Source organism: Crotalus tigris, unplaced genomic scaffold, assembly GCF_016545835.1.
Source record: "Crotalus tigris isolate CLP2741 ecotype Arizona unplaced genomic scaffold, ASM1654583v1 scf7180000024119.3904262, whole genome shotgun sequence".
Lineage (NCBI taxonomy): Eukaryota > Metazoa > Chordata > Lepidosauria > Squamata > Viperidae > Crotalus > Crotalus tigris.
In genome coordinates, this window is record NW_024100396.1 from 369,694 (window position 1) to 383,066 (window position 13,373).

Here is a 13,373-nt window from a genome sequence, read left to right on the forward strand (position 1 = left end):
ATATCGCCCAAGTTAAGAACCACTGTTTTAGAGACCAAGTGTCGAAAAACCGCCCTGCCCCACCCACAGAGCCACCCACCACCTCCACGGCCCGCTGCAGATCGCCAAGGCAGCCCTGCAGCGCCATGACAACCACATCCTCCGCCTATGCCCCGCAGTATCTGCGCGCAACAGGGTGCGAGGGCGGAATCTTGTCCCTACTGCCCAACTGCCATGTCCTTGGCTGCGCTGCTCCGTGTGGGCTGCACCTGGGGGCGACTCTCCTCCGGGGGGGCTGCTGGTGAGGAGGGGGCACGGGGGGAGGTAGGGCTGGGGCAATGGTGTGTGTGCCTTCTGAGTGCCGCCTCTGGCACCCATGCCGTAGGTTCGCCACCACTGCACTAGAATATAAATCGAGAGCAAACCCCACTCCTTAATTAGCACTGATGATGTTACCTAGTTTGGGTAATGAAACGTCTGCAAGAAAACAACCAAACACAGCCCTCCTCAGTCTCAGATAATTTGCCTTCAGTAAATCCCCAGGAAATGACACCACTATATTGTCACAGAGAGGCTGGGAGGGATGGGAGTTGTAGTCCAACACATCCCCCTCCCCCCCCAAAGGCACTAGTTTGGGGAAGACTGGCACGAATCCTAACTTGGTCAAGGCCTGGGAAGTTTTGGGTTTGAAAGATGAAAGGGAAAATATATAAATATATAATGCCCTAGCCTAGCCACATGAACTTCCAATGCAGGAAAGTAGGAGGCTGTGGGCACACTGGACTGGAATTGTGGTGTAGCGATTAGTGTAGTGCAGGAGTAGGCGACCTGGGCTCTTTTATGACTCGTGGACTTCAACTCCCAGAATTCCTGAGCCAGCCGTGCTGAGGGGAAAGGGAGAGGTTTCCATGCTGAGTCATGCTGGCTCAAGAATTCTGAGAGTTGAAGTCCACGAGTCATAAAAAAGCCAAGGTTGCCTAACCCTGGTGTAGTGGTTGGATGGGACCAGGGACCCTGGTGATTTTGGGAGAGCCACTCCCTCTCTCAGCTCATTAACTCACAGAGGAGGAAAAATTGAACAAGTGTGTCTTATTTATGTTGCCGTAAGCTCCTAAAGCAGGGGTGGGGAATGATGGCCCTTTTATGACTTGTGGACTTCAGCTCCAAGAATTCCTGAGCCAGCATGGCTGGCTCAGGAATTCTGGGAGTTGAAGTCCACAAGTCATCAAGGGGCCATGGTTCCCCACCTCTGTTCTAAAGGAATGGTGATATATATATATATATATCCAACAAAGAAAAGTAAATCTTTCTTTACATGGTGCTACCTTGATGTACCCCACCTGACAAAAGAGAATATTAGGCAGAGAAGATGGAGAAGTCCAATCACCAAGTCAGAATATCTTTAAAACAGAGCCGTGGTGGCACAGTAGTTAGAAGGCAGTACTGCAGACGAACTCTGCCCACAGTCAGGAGTTCAATCCTGACCAGCTCAAGGTTGGACTCAGCCTTCCATCCTTCCGAAGTCGGTAAAATGAGGACCCAGATTTTGGGGGGGCAATAGGCTGACTCTGTAAACCGCTTAGAGAGGGCTGTAAAGCACTATGAAGCAGTATATAAGTCTAAGTGCTATTGTAATTAAATGTGCAAAATGTGGTGTCAACGATGATTAAAATTGTAAGAAATCTTACCTCTACGCCATTTTTTGTCTTCCAGGCGGCTCAGTTGCTAATGGATACTTTGCTTTCCAACCTATAATAACAAAAATAATAATGACATTAGGAGGAGAAGTTTTGAAAAGAAACTGCCCAACTGAATAATAAAGAAAACCCCAGGTTAATCCATTTCCAATCTTGATATTATGCATCTGGAGTCTAGACCAGGTTTTTTTCAAGCATTTTTCAGAACTTGGGACCTGTTTTTTTTTTTAAAATTAATGCTAAATTTCAGAATCCAAGACCAAGAACAAAATTCTAGTGATAGAAAATTAAGCTTTTTTGAAGAGAAGTTTTTTTTTGTTTTATTCTTAGGAGCACAGTTTGAAAAAAACCTCAGCCTACTCCGCTTGAGTCTCACACAGAACACAGACAACAGGGTCATAATTCTTTAAATATTCCAACTTTCACAGGGATTAGTTTGGTACAAAAACAGAAGCAAAAGGAAAAAGACCTAACATCATCTGGCTCTTCTTAAATTATGTCCATCTTCCTGGCATCTTCCCACCTCCACGGCAATCAAATTGCAAAAAATTGTGGGAACCCCACTCACAACCTTGTCAGGGAGCAGGCAACTGACCTTAAGACACCAGCACACTTTAAAGATGAGCAGGAATTGGAATCTGCATTTCTCACTCCAACCCAACACCCTAGCTGTTATAATTTCACCGGGCTTCGGGGCTGGTTGCAATTAGTCAATGTGTGTGTGTACGGAGGGTGAGATTGGTGTGTGGACTGAGACAATTAAGAGGTTCTTAACAACATAGACAACAACCCCCCCAAGAAGCAAATAGCTGAAACCAGAGATGATGAGTTTGTTATGGGGTTTGGAGAATCTACTTAACAGAACAACAGAGGGACCTTGGAGGTCTTCTAGTCCACCCCCCTGCTCAAGCAGGAGATTCTATACCATTCCAGACAAGTGGCTATCCAATCTCGTCCTAAAGCTTCCAGCAAGGGAGCACCCATGACTTATGGAGTTAAACCGTTCCACTGGTTGTTTTCACTGTTAGGAAGTTTCTCCTCAGTTCTAGGTTGGTTCTCTCCTTGATTAGTTTTCATCCAGTGTTTCTGGTTTTGCCTTCTGGTGCTTTGGAAAATTCACAGGAGTCACCCATGAATACCTGAAGTTTGGGATAGCTTGGTCTTCACAGCAGGCTCCATTCTGATGGTTTTTCTGAGGCAGAGGTCCAAGAGATATGTAAGTCTCCCTTTGTGGCTCTCTTGATAAGACAGCTTAGCAAGTTGCTGCACTAATAGAAATCTGGGCAAAAAGGATCTCTCTTTTGGTTGGCAGGTGCCATGAGAATATCACGGTCTAAGGGTAACTAGGGTTCCCTGAAGTAGGGAGTGTTCCTTTAAACCATAGAGGAAGAAGCACAGGTGAATTGAGTTGGAAGCAAAAATGGATAGCTCCCTCATCCCGTCCACCCTCTGTGGTTGAAACTCATGATGGACGTGGACATTTCTTCTCAGGCCAAATCCTGGAAGAATTTCAAGAGAAAGGAATTTTTTTATCAGATTAGCTCATTATCTAAATGCAGGAGTTTGTGAGCAAGAGTCTTCATTCTCTTTTGGTATATATAGCATTTTCTCGACGTGGGGGACAATTTCCTCATCAGAATATGTGTGGGCAAAGATATCCTGGAATTCCACGGAGGCAACTCTAGGCGAAGGTACCATACGAAGTGACTCAGTATAACCACCCCCTTTTCAGGAAATCTTTATGGATTTTTCATTGCCACCAACACTTCTTCGAATGGATCTTATTGTGGACGGTGAAAGATGGAACCAGAGGAGCGTCACATTTTTGCAGTATGTATTTCTGCCCCACCCTTTCAGCCCTGCCCTTACTCTCCCATAGCAGTTAGGAATTCTTCTATCTAAACGTTGGAGCTGACTCTTAACAACTACAAAGAAAAGGTCTTCTCCAGAATGATCTGCCTCCTTCAGCTCTTCCGAGAGAGTACCCATCATTGCTGTAACCATCTCCGTTCACTTCGCTGATGACTCTCCTCTGCTCTTTCTTTCTGCCTTTCTCAGCATAGTGGACTTCTTGAGGGAGCCTCCTGGCTCTTCACGTGATGGGCTCCAAGTAGGGCAGTTTGAAGAACGGCGAAGGCTTGCAGATCACAAATACCAGAAAGGATTGAAGTACGGTCAATGAGCAGCTAGTGACGGACTCGCACATTCTTAACCTGCTTAGTTCAAGTCCGAAGGGCTGCATTCACACACGTTAAGCTGGGCTAACGTAACCATGGTTTGTAACGGCCTAGCACACAGCACAAACCCAGCCCATTTGATTGGTTTATGACGCAATTATTGGGCTAACCCAGAAAACGGTTTAGGTTAATAGCCAGGTGAGTTCCTGCACATGAAAAGCAAAGATAGGAATGGGAGAAATAAAAGTGAGACATACCTCTTTCTCTGCCTCTGCCTCTTTCTTTCTTTCTCTCTCTCTGCTTTCCACTTCCACCTTTCAAGAGTCAAGATGGGGTTTTTAAAGCTACCGCTTGGGAAGGCGTCCTCATCAGAGTTGGCTGCATTGGGGGAAAGGCAAGGAAGCCAAAACGGTGGAATGGCTCTATTCTGTGGAGCATCCCGGGTGCAGGTGGCCGAGAAAACAGAGCCAGCAACCCCGGGAAGGTGGAAGAAGAAGGCAGACAGCCATAATGGTGGCCTGGGAGGGGGCGGGAGTGCGATGCAGTGTGGTGCAAGGAGCAAAAGACCGAGGCAGACAATGGCGAGGAGACAGGGACGTGAGAGCAGAGGAATACTGAGATCTGGGCACGGTGCCACCTCCCTCCCTCAGGCACTGCTGCATCAGTCCGGGGCTGAAGAGGAGAATGCAATATGGATGCAGGCTGGCTGGAAAGGAAGGGGGCCTCTCTGCAAGGTTTGGTGGGGGGGGGGAAAAGAAAGGAAAGCAAGGAGAAACTGGGTGAGCCAGTCAGCCTCTGAGAGCAATGGAGGAATGGGGGGGGGGAAAAGGGGGGCAAAATCGCCCAGGAAGCAGAAGTAGAACACGGGAGCAGAAAAGAGAGAGGGAAGGAGGAGAGGCAACCTGGCACCAGCTACACCTCTGAAAATTGCAGACAGTAGGAACATGGGGGAAAGAGGCAATAGCCCAACTCTCTTCCACACCCTCTACCAGGGTGGTTGGGCAATTCCCCGGGGTTGTCTGGATCGTTTTCTTCCCACTTCAGGACATAGGCTGGCACAGCCGGGTGCATTACCATGGTTACCTGCTGCCATTGTCTGGCCTTTGGGTCAGTGCCCGTCTTCCATTCCTCCTCCTCCCCCCCCCGCGACTTCCCTTCTTTTCCTGTCTCGCTCTCTCGCTCTGGCCTCTAATGAATTCACATCACGCTGTATTGCGGTATGCTGTGCCAACTTGCCCGCCAGCAGGCTGGCCCCCAGAGTGCCAGCCAGCCAGCCAACCCTCTGCTCCCACCTGCCTGCCTGCCAGCCCTTCTCCGTTGGCCAACCTGGCCTCAAAATGCTGGGGATGAGCAGCAGGGGAGCTGTGCTCCTTGCCTGTATTGTTATCTGCCAAAACCTGTGCCAGCCTTTAAGTGCCAGGCTTGCCTCTCCCGAGGCCCCCAGGCCCCGTCTTCCTATTTTCTGATTCCAACCTTTATTCAGACAACCTCCCAATTCCGCACCCCAGCCCCCCAGGCCCCCCCCCAGCCCCCATTAATTGCCAGCTGCCACCAGGGCACCAGCCTGCTGTTCTGACCTTCTCACCCATCCAGACAAAGCGACTTGAGTTCGTGGGGGCCAGCCAAAATTCACACACACACCCCGCCTGAAAACCAAAATGCAATTTAGATCTGGGAGGGTCCCTGCCAAACCTGCTCCCGAGGTCCCAACACAATGTGTTGCCCCCCTCTGCCAACTTTTGCGTCTTCTGCCTCAGCTGCAGAAAGGATCACCCCCCCCCCTGGCTTACTTTTAATAACCAGGCGGGGAAACAGGAAGATGCCAACGGTCGGGACAGGTTGGCAGGTTGTGACCTCTGGATGGCTTTCTAAGCCGGTTTTGGTGGAGGGAGGGTATAAAAAAAAGCCCAATAGCCTCTGACTCTCACCACCCTATCCCTGAAATGGGCCCTCTGGAGCCACCTGGCAGCCATGTTCTTCCAGACCCCTAACTTGTTTTTTTTTTCTCCCTTCCTTGGAGGGCAGACTAGCTGGAACTGAGAGACCTCAAGCCCCTGAGTTATTCCCCATCCCACCTACCCCCGGCAATTGCTTGGTATCGCTTTATTCTTCTCCCACTTGTGTGGGGGGGAGGGGACGCTCCCCTTTGCCCCCAGCTGGCACCCGAAGCCTGGCCTGAAATCTGTGCCCATCCTCACGGGCGAGTCCCAAAGGTGTTGGCCAAACTCAATTTCGGCCACAGTGGAGCCTTCTAAGATCGCCACCTGACCTGGCTGTCTGCGCCCCCCGCCCCCCCCTTTCCTACCCTCCACCCCACCCCACCCCCATTCCTTCTCCCATCGCTGTCTCCCTCACCCTTTAATGAAAGTGAAACGGCAGTCTGGCTGCCAAGGGAACCTGGGTCGCTAGGCAACGACCGCCTAGGCCTTGGCATCGTGCCAACTCACCCTCTCTGTGCTGATCCATTGCCTATGGCACCCGCCAGCTCCAGCATGGCTCCTCTCAATGTTGCGAGAGTCTTTCTCCCGCTCAGGCCTGACCCACGGCAGCTCCCCTCCCTCCCGGCCTCCTTCCCTCCCTGCAGCCCTCTCTCTTCTTCTTCTCCCCACCTGATCTGCCAGGGTCAGTCCACCCGCCCGCCCGCCTCCTTCTCCCCCCCCTTCTCTTGTGCTTTCGCCCTGGCAGAAAATCAATTAATAACAATAAGAACAACAACAACAACAACAAGGCTGTAAGGCTCATAAGGAGGATATGAAAAAAAAAATGCATTCCAAAACAACTCGGCTTTCAGGAGGAGAAAGGCAAAGAGAAATGGAGAATGCCAAAGGCAGCAGCAACATGGGGGGGGGGGGAAAGCCCTCCGAACAGAGCGGCGGTGGGCTTCAGACTCTTTGCTAGCCCACCGGCGCGGTTCGTCCGTCCGACCGTCCGACCACCAAAACAGATTTCACATTCCCTGGGAAACACAAGGCTCCAGGCACCCCCTGCTGCTTCTCCCTGTGGTGATCTCCCAGCCTGGAGGCTGATGGGGGAATTCCTGAAAGGCCTTAGTCCTCTTACACAACCGCACTGCGGCCAAAGAATTTTATGGAGGGGTGGGGGGGCAGGGAGGAGAGAATATAGGTTTATATTCAGGTTTATATTCCCCAGAATATAAGCCGGGAGGGGGGAGAGTAAGCTTGGGGAAGACTGAGCCAAAAAGGCAACACAGGCTTTGGAAGCTGCTGGTATGCTTAGCTGAGTCTCAATGGCGCCCCAGAAAGAGACGTGGGTCCTGCAGATTATGCCATAATTAGTTGGGTGCACACTAGCTGAAGGGCTGAAGATGCTACCTTGGGGTTAGGTTGGGGGGGGGAGTCCTCATAGGGTTAATTCTCAAGCCTGAAGGGCCTTGGCATTCCTGGACAGAGGGAGGATTGGAACGGTGGTCCGCCATTACGCAGGCTGCTGGTGGGCTACTCAACAGAGAGAGAAACAAGATGGCCCTTCCGATCCACCGCAAGAACCCCAGTTTGGCTTCCCTAAGCCTTTTTGTTCGGGGACCCCCGTACTCCCACCCGAGCCCCTCCATTATTCCCACCACCCTGAGCCCACTCCATCCCACAGTACCCCCAAGTACCCCCCAAACCCATCGCCGTACCCCAGCCACGCCATTGAGCTTTCGTCCGCGGCACCAGAGCTGAACCCAAGATAGAAACTTTTTTTTTTCCTTTCCTTTTTGAAAATTGGCACAGAAAAGTGAGAGAGAGAGAGAGAGAGAGAGAGAGAGAGAGAGAGAGAGAGAGAGAGAGAGAGAGAGAGAGAAGACTTTTGAGTGTCACGCCTCACCCTCCTCAGGATGGGTCGGTCTTCAAGGATGCCATCTTCGGGGTTCGAGCGGGGAAGATGCCCAGGGTGGTGGGGAAGAAGGAACGAAAAGTGAGAAGACTGTAGGCGAGGAAGCGAGAGAAGAAAATGGAGGGGGTCAAGCTGGCACCGAGGGCGAGAGGGACGACAGGTTGGGAGCCTTGCCAGGCTGTGCCAAGCGAGGCTCAGCTCTTGCTGGAGGCTTGGGGCAGGAGAGGGGAGGGAGACAAAAGAGGGAATGGGGCATAATGGCCGAGCAAAGTTGGGAAGGAGGTGGGTACTTTGCTGGGAATGGATGAATGCTCAGTGCCAGCAAAGGAGGGAAGAGAAAGAGAGAGAAGCAGAGAGGGCGGGAGAGAGCAAAGGAGAAAGGGACGCTGGGAAAAAAAAGAAAAAAAAAAGAGAGAGTGCTCTGGGCCATGATCCAATAGCCGTGGTTAACTCTCTCCTCCCACCCAACCGGCTCAGCTGAGTTACACAGGAGCTTCCTTGCACCAGAGTAGGAATTATTCCTTTGGCCTGAAGTGGCTGAGATTGGACCAGCTTCTCTAAGCTGTTCCTTTGGTCCCCAGGCTCAACTGACCAGGGCTGCCTGCTGGGGTGACTTCTCTAGTCCAGATGAGAAGAGAGCACCCCAACTGTCCACCTTCTCATATCTACAGGGGGTTGACTCTCTCCAGCAGAGATCTCAGGGGATGATTATTATTATTTATTTATTTTTGAGATTGGAAGTCCACCCTTCGCCCCCCCCCCCCCGTTTTCATAGAGGACCAACTTTCCTTTCTCCCATTTAGAGATCTGCTTCCCTGGCAATCTATCTTTTTTCCCTCTCTCCTGTTTCTCTCCGATGTCTCCAGCTATCTTCTTGGTGAAGCCCAGCTATGATTTCAACGCCACTCGCTGGTGCCGAAGTGCCCAGCGGCAGCCATTTTACATCTCTCTCTTTCTCTCTCGCCATCCCAAAGCTATTCAGAGCTTTCCCTTTTATGCACCCCAGCTGTTTTTTTTTTCTTCCCTTGAACACTGGAGAAAGGGAAACAAGGCTGAAACATGGTTTTTAAGAGAGATGGCATGACCAGCTCCGGGATTTTAGGAAGTCTTTTCCCGTTCCTAAAAACCTCTTTGATTTATGAGAGGAATTCCCTTGTGTCAAAACTGCTCTGAATGCATCTACCAAAGATCCATAGAGCTGACTACCCTTTTGCTAATGGTGCTCTCTAAGTTTGATGGAAAACACCTTCCTAGGTAGCCACTAGGGCCAGATTCTTCTTCCTCAACTAACGTGTCCAACCCTCTTTGAAAGCCGCTTCAACGTACGGTCACCATCATGTCCTATGGAAACCATCTGCATACTTGAATTATGAACTTTATGCAGAGCTCAACTATTAGTGGTGGTGCAGTGGTTAGAATGCAGTACTGCAGGCTAATTCTGCCGACTGCCAGTAGTTTGGCAGTTCGATTCTCACCGGCTCATGGTTGGCTCAGCCTTCCATCCTTCCGAGGTCGGTAAAATGAGGACCCAGATTGTTGGGGGCAATAGGCTGACTGTGTAAACTACTCAGAGAAGGCTATAAAGCACTGTGAAGTGGTATAGAAGTCTAAATCCTGCTGTTATATTATTATGGATCATCGCACAGTCAGCCAGATGTTCAGACTGTATTTGGCATTTTGTCTACCTATCGAGTCCTTACCCAGGACCTGGGATAGGCAGATGTGAATGTTTGATGGTATTACAGGTATCGTCGCAGGATGGAAGCAGTTCCTAGCAAGGCCGCCTTTTGCAATTGACTAATAGCGAATTTGTCAATGCCAATGGTGTTCAAAATCCTGCTGTTATATTATTATTATTATTATTATTATTATTATTATTATTATTATTATTATTATAGATCATCGCAAAGTCAGCTAGATATTCAGACTGGATTTGGCATTTTATCTACCTATCGAGTCCTTACCAAGGACCTGGGATAGGCAGATGTGGATGTTTGATGTTATTACAGATATCGTCGCAGGTTGGAAGCAGTTCCTAGTAATGCCGCCTTTTGCAATTGACTAATGGCAAATTTGTCAATGCCAATGGTGTTCAAGTTGTGCTCCAGTTGTTTTGGGATTGCACCCAAGGCGCCTATCACTATTGGTACTACCATTGCTTGCTTTTGCCACAGTCTTTTGTTATCTTCTCCAGTTCTTTCTTGTCTATTCTGCTGTCTCCAGGCACTGCCACATCCACTATCCAGACTTTTTTGTCTTTCTTATCGACAATTGTTAAGTCTGGGGTGTTATGTTGCAGGTGCTTGTCTGTTTGAATTCTGAAGTCCCAGAGCAGTTTAACTTTATCATTTTCTATGACTTTCTCTATTTTATGATCCCACCAATTATTATTATTAAAAAAGCTTTCCTGAATCCCTTGCCAATGAAACATACCAACTTGGTTGGCACAAGAGGAGGAAATACATTTTCCCTCCCCTTTTTTCTACCCCATGTACGCTTTTCTAAACCTCTTGATTTCCAATATTCTGCAGAAAGAAAGAAGCACAGCACTCTTTGGCTGAGGCCTAAATGCTGCTAAAGGAGACCATAGTAAGAAAGTGGTGCTGAGCACCATTTTAAAAGCTCCCTGCTTTAGGTCAGATCCTGACCCCAACTGTAAGTCACAACTTCTGAGGTTCCCACTCTGCCTTGAGGCCGGAAGATACGCAGAAGGAGACAGGAAAAAAACAAAACTCAAGAGTTTCCTCAGATTGAATTGACCTCTTCCATTCTGGATCTTCTCACACTGATCACACACACACACATACTCATACGCACACACCAATATCTTGTTATATTTGGATATTATTGATTGTGTTATTTTGTTTGGTAATAATTGATGTTACTTGTTAGCTGTCTTGGAAAGAACTGTCTCCTGAAAGTGGAAGATAGAACTGGAATAATTATTTAAGACAGTGGTTCTCAACCTGTGGGTCGGGACCCCATTTGGGGTCGAACGACCATTTCACGGGGGTCGCCAAACAATGCAGTCCGCCATTTTTTTTCCCCTTTTCCTTAGCTGTCCTACTCCCTTTTATTCTATTGGTTTTTGAAAGCCAATAGAATAGACTCTCTTGAATAGAGTCTAATTCTATTGGCTTTCAAAAGCTAATAGGAATTGTCCAGGCTGTCTCTGCCCTGCTGAGCCCAAAAGTCCCATCTGCAAACAATGCTGCACAGTTGAGTAGTCCTCGACTTACGACCGGTTGAGTAGTTCTCGACTTACGACCGGTTGGGGGGTCGTGGCATTAAAAAGGTTGAGAACCACTGATTTCAGAAATATATACAGGTAGTCCTTGATCTACAACAGTTCATTTAGTGACCGTTCAAAGTTACAGCAGCACTAAGTGACTTATGACCATTTTTCACGTGACTTTTGTAGCATCTCTATGATCATGTGATCAACATTCAGATGCTTGGCAACCGGTTCACACTTATGGACCTTGCTATGTCCCAAGGTCATGTGATCACCTATTTCAACTTTCTGACAAGCAAAATCAATGGGGAAGCCAGATTCACTTAACAACCGTGTTACTAATTTATCAACTCGCTTCACAAATGTCTCACTTAACAACAGATTATTTGGGGCTCAGTTGTGGCCATAAGTCAAGGACTATCTGTAGCTATCCAGGCAAGCTTCTCTAACATTCCTTATCCTCATAACATGTCCACAAAAATCACTCATGGATATTCCTCTGATTATAATCAACACAGGATATGGTAGAGATTGAGTTGGTGGCAAAATAAAGCAGTGTACAGCTCTTCTATGAGTTAGACTACAATAGCCATCATTATTGTCCAGAACGAAAACTACAGCTGGATGAAAGCCTCACCAAACTATGGTGTATAGATCTTATCCTTGCAAATATTACTTCTTGCAGAACTTTCTTTTAAAACAATTTTCACTGAAATATTCCAAAGAGACATCAAGAAACTCCAACCTGTCCTTCCCCTCCATTAAACTGAGCTGGCAAGTCTATCTAGAGCATTGGTTCTCAACCTGTGGGTCAGGACCCCATTTGGGGTCGAGCGACCATTTCACGGGAGTCGCCAAACAACGCAGTCCGCCATTTTTTTTCCCCCTTTTCCTTAGCTGTGCTACTCCCTTTTATTCTGTTGGCTTTTGAAAGCCAATAGAATAGACTCTCTTGAATAGAGTCTAATTCTATTGGCTTTCAAAAGCCAATAGGAATTGTTCAGGCTGTCTCTGCCCTGTTGAGCCCACCAAAAGCCCCAGTCTGCAACGGTGCTGCACCAGTTGAGTAGTCCTCGACTTACGACCAGTTGAGTAGTCCTTGATTTACGACCGGTTGGGGGTCGCGGCATTAAAAAGATTGAGAACCACTGTAGAGCATAGGTCCCAATCCCCGGTCCATGGACCAGTACCGGGCTGTGGCATGCCAGCAACCAGGCCACACAAACAAACAAAGCCCCATCTGTGAGATGCAGGCAGCACATAAAACTACACACCCTCCGGGTTGTGGAAAAACCTCTCTCCACCTCCTAACCGGTCCCTGGTGCCCCAAAGGTTGGGAACCTCTGATCTAGAAAGTGTCTACTCACTCTTGTGTTCCAGGTTCTTTCTTTCTCCAGTGGGAGATCCTAAGCTCCATGCTGACAAAGAAGACTTGAAGTAAGCTACTTGTGAGCCAGGACCATCACCTCAGGTTAAAATCTATGCCATGCTTTAATTTAGTTCCATGGTTGCTAAAGCATCTGGGGCAAAGAGGCCATCTCTTTCAGGCTATGTCCATCACAATACAGATAGACATAAGCACTCCTGGACATAAGCACTCCTTCGGTGCTTGCTGTGTCACGGTTAAGACTATTTGGGAATCTGTGTTCCAATACTGAGCAGAATTGTGGAACTCACACTGCAGAACAGTACAGTTGCAATGCCTGATTGACTACCTCCCCCACCGCAATATTTTTGTGGTCTAATAGCTCCAGATCCTTCTTTCCAACATGCGTCCCGGATCACAAAAGATGGAAGATTAAAGGACACATGGAAGCCCTTAGCTTCCCACTTGAGAACAGCACCTGCCCATTCTTATTACGTATCCAGTTTTAACCAGTTTTGTGAAGCATGTGCTCCATTCTTAGGCTGGTGGGTAAAACTTGAATAGATGGAGCACTCGTCTGATCCAGTTTTGGGGGGAAAGTAGGGAATCAGAAGCAGCAAATGCAAGCAGATTGATTGATCCCGCACAAATCGTTCAATCTCTCAATTGAGGAGCTGGGGGTCTTTGGACAACTTCAACACAATAGCCCACATCACACTATGCCTGCTTCTCCATAGAAATATAGCTAAGCTGCTGAAAAAAGTATTACTTGGCCAAGTCTTAAGGAGGTTATTTTATGCCTTCATCCACCTTCTAGTTCAGTGGTTCTCAACCTGTGGGTCGGGACCCCATTTGGGGTCGAACGACCATTTCACGGGGGTCGCCAAACAACGCAGTCCGCCACTTTTTCCCCCTTTTCCTTAGCTGTGCTACTCCCTTTTATTCTATTGGCTTTCGAAAGCCAAGAGGAATTGTCCAGGCTGTCTCTACCCTGCTGAGCCCGCCAAAAGTCCCATTCTGCAAACAGTGCTGCACCAGTTAAGTAGTCCTCGACTTACGACCGGTTGAGTAGTCTTCGACTT

At 48.4% G+C, this 13,373-nt stretch overlaps 1 long non-coding RNA gene across 2 annotated transcripts in view; it reads right to left on the minus strand.

The window, feature by feature from the left end:
* Positions 1-13,373, minus strand: part of LOC120298697 — a 49,061-nt gene that overhangs the window by 10,945 nt on the left and 24,743 nt on the right. For both annotated transcript variants that reach the window (XR_005554178.1, XR_005554177.1), the window contains exon 3: positions 1,668-1,728. This is a non-coding gene — a long non-coding RNA (uncharacterized LOC120298697). The remainder of the gene's footprint in view (positions 1-1,667; positions 1,729-13,373) is intronic.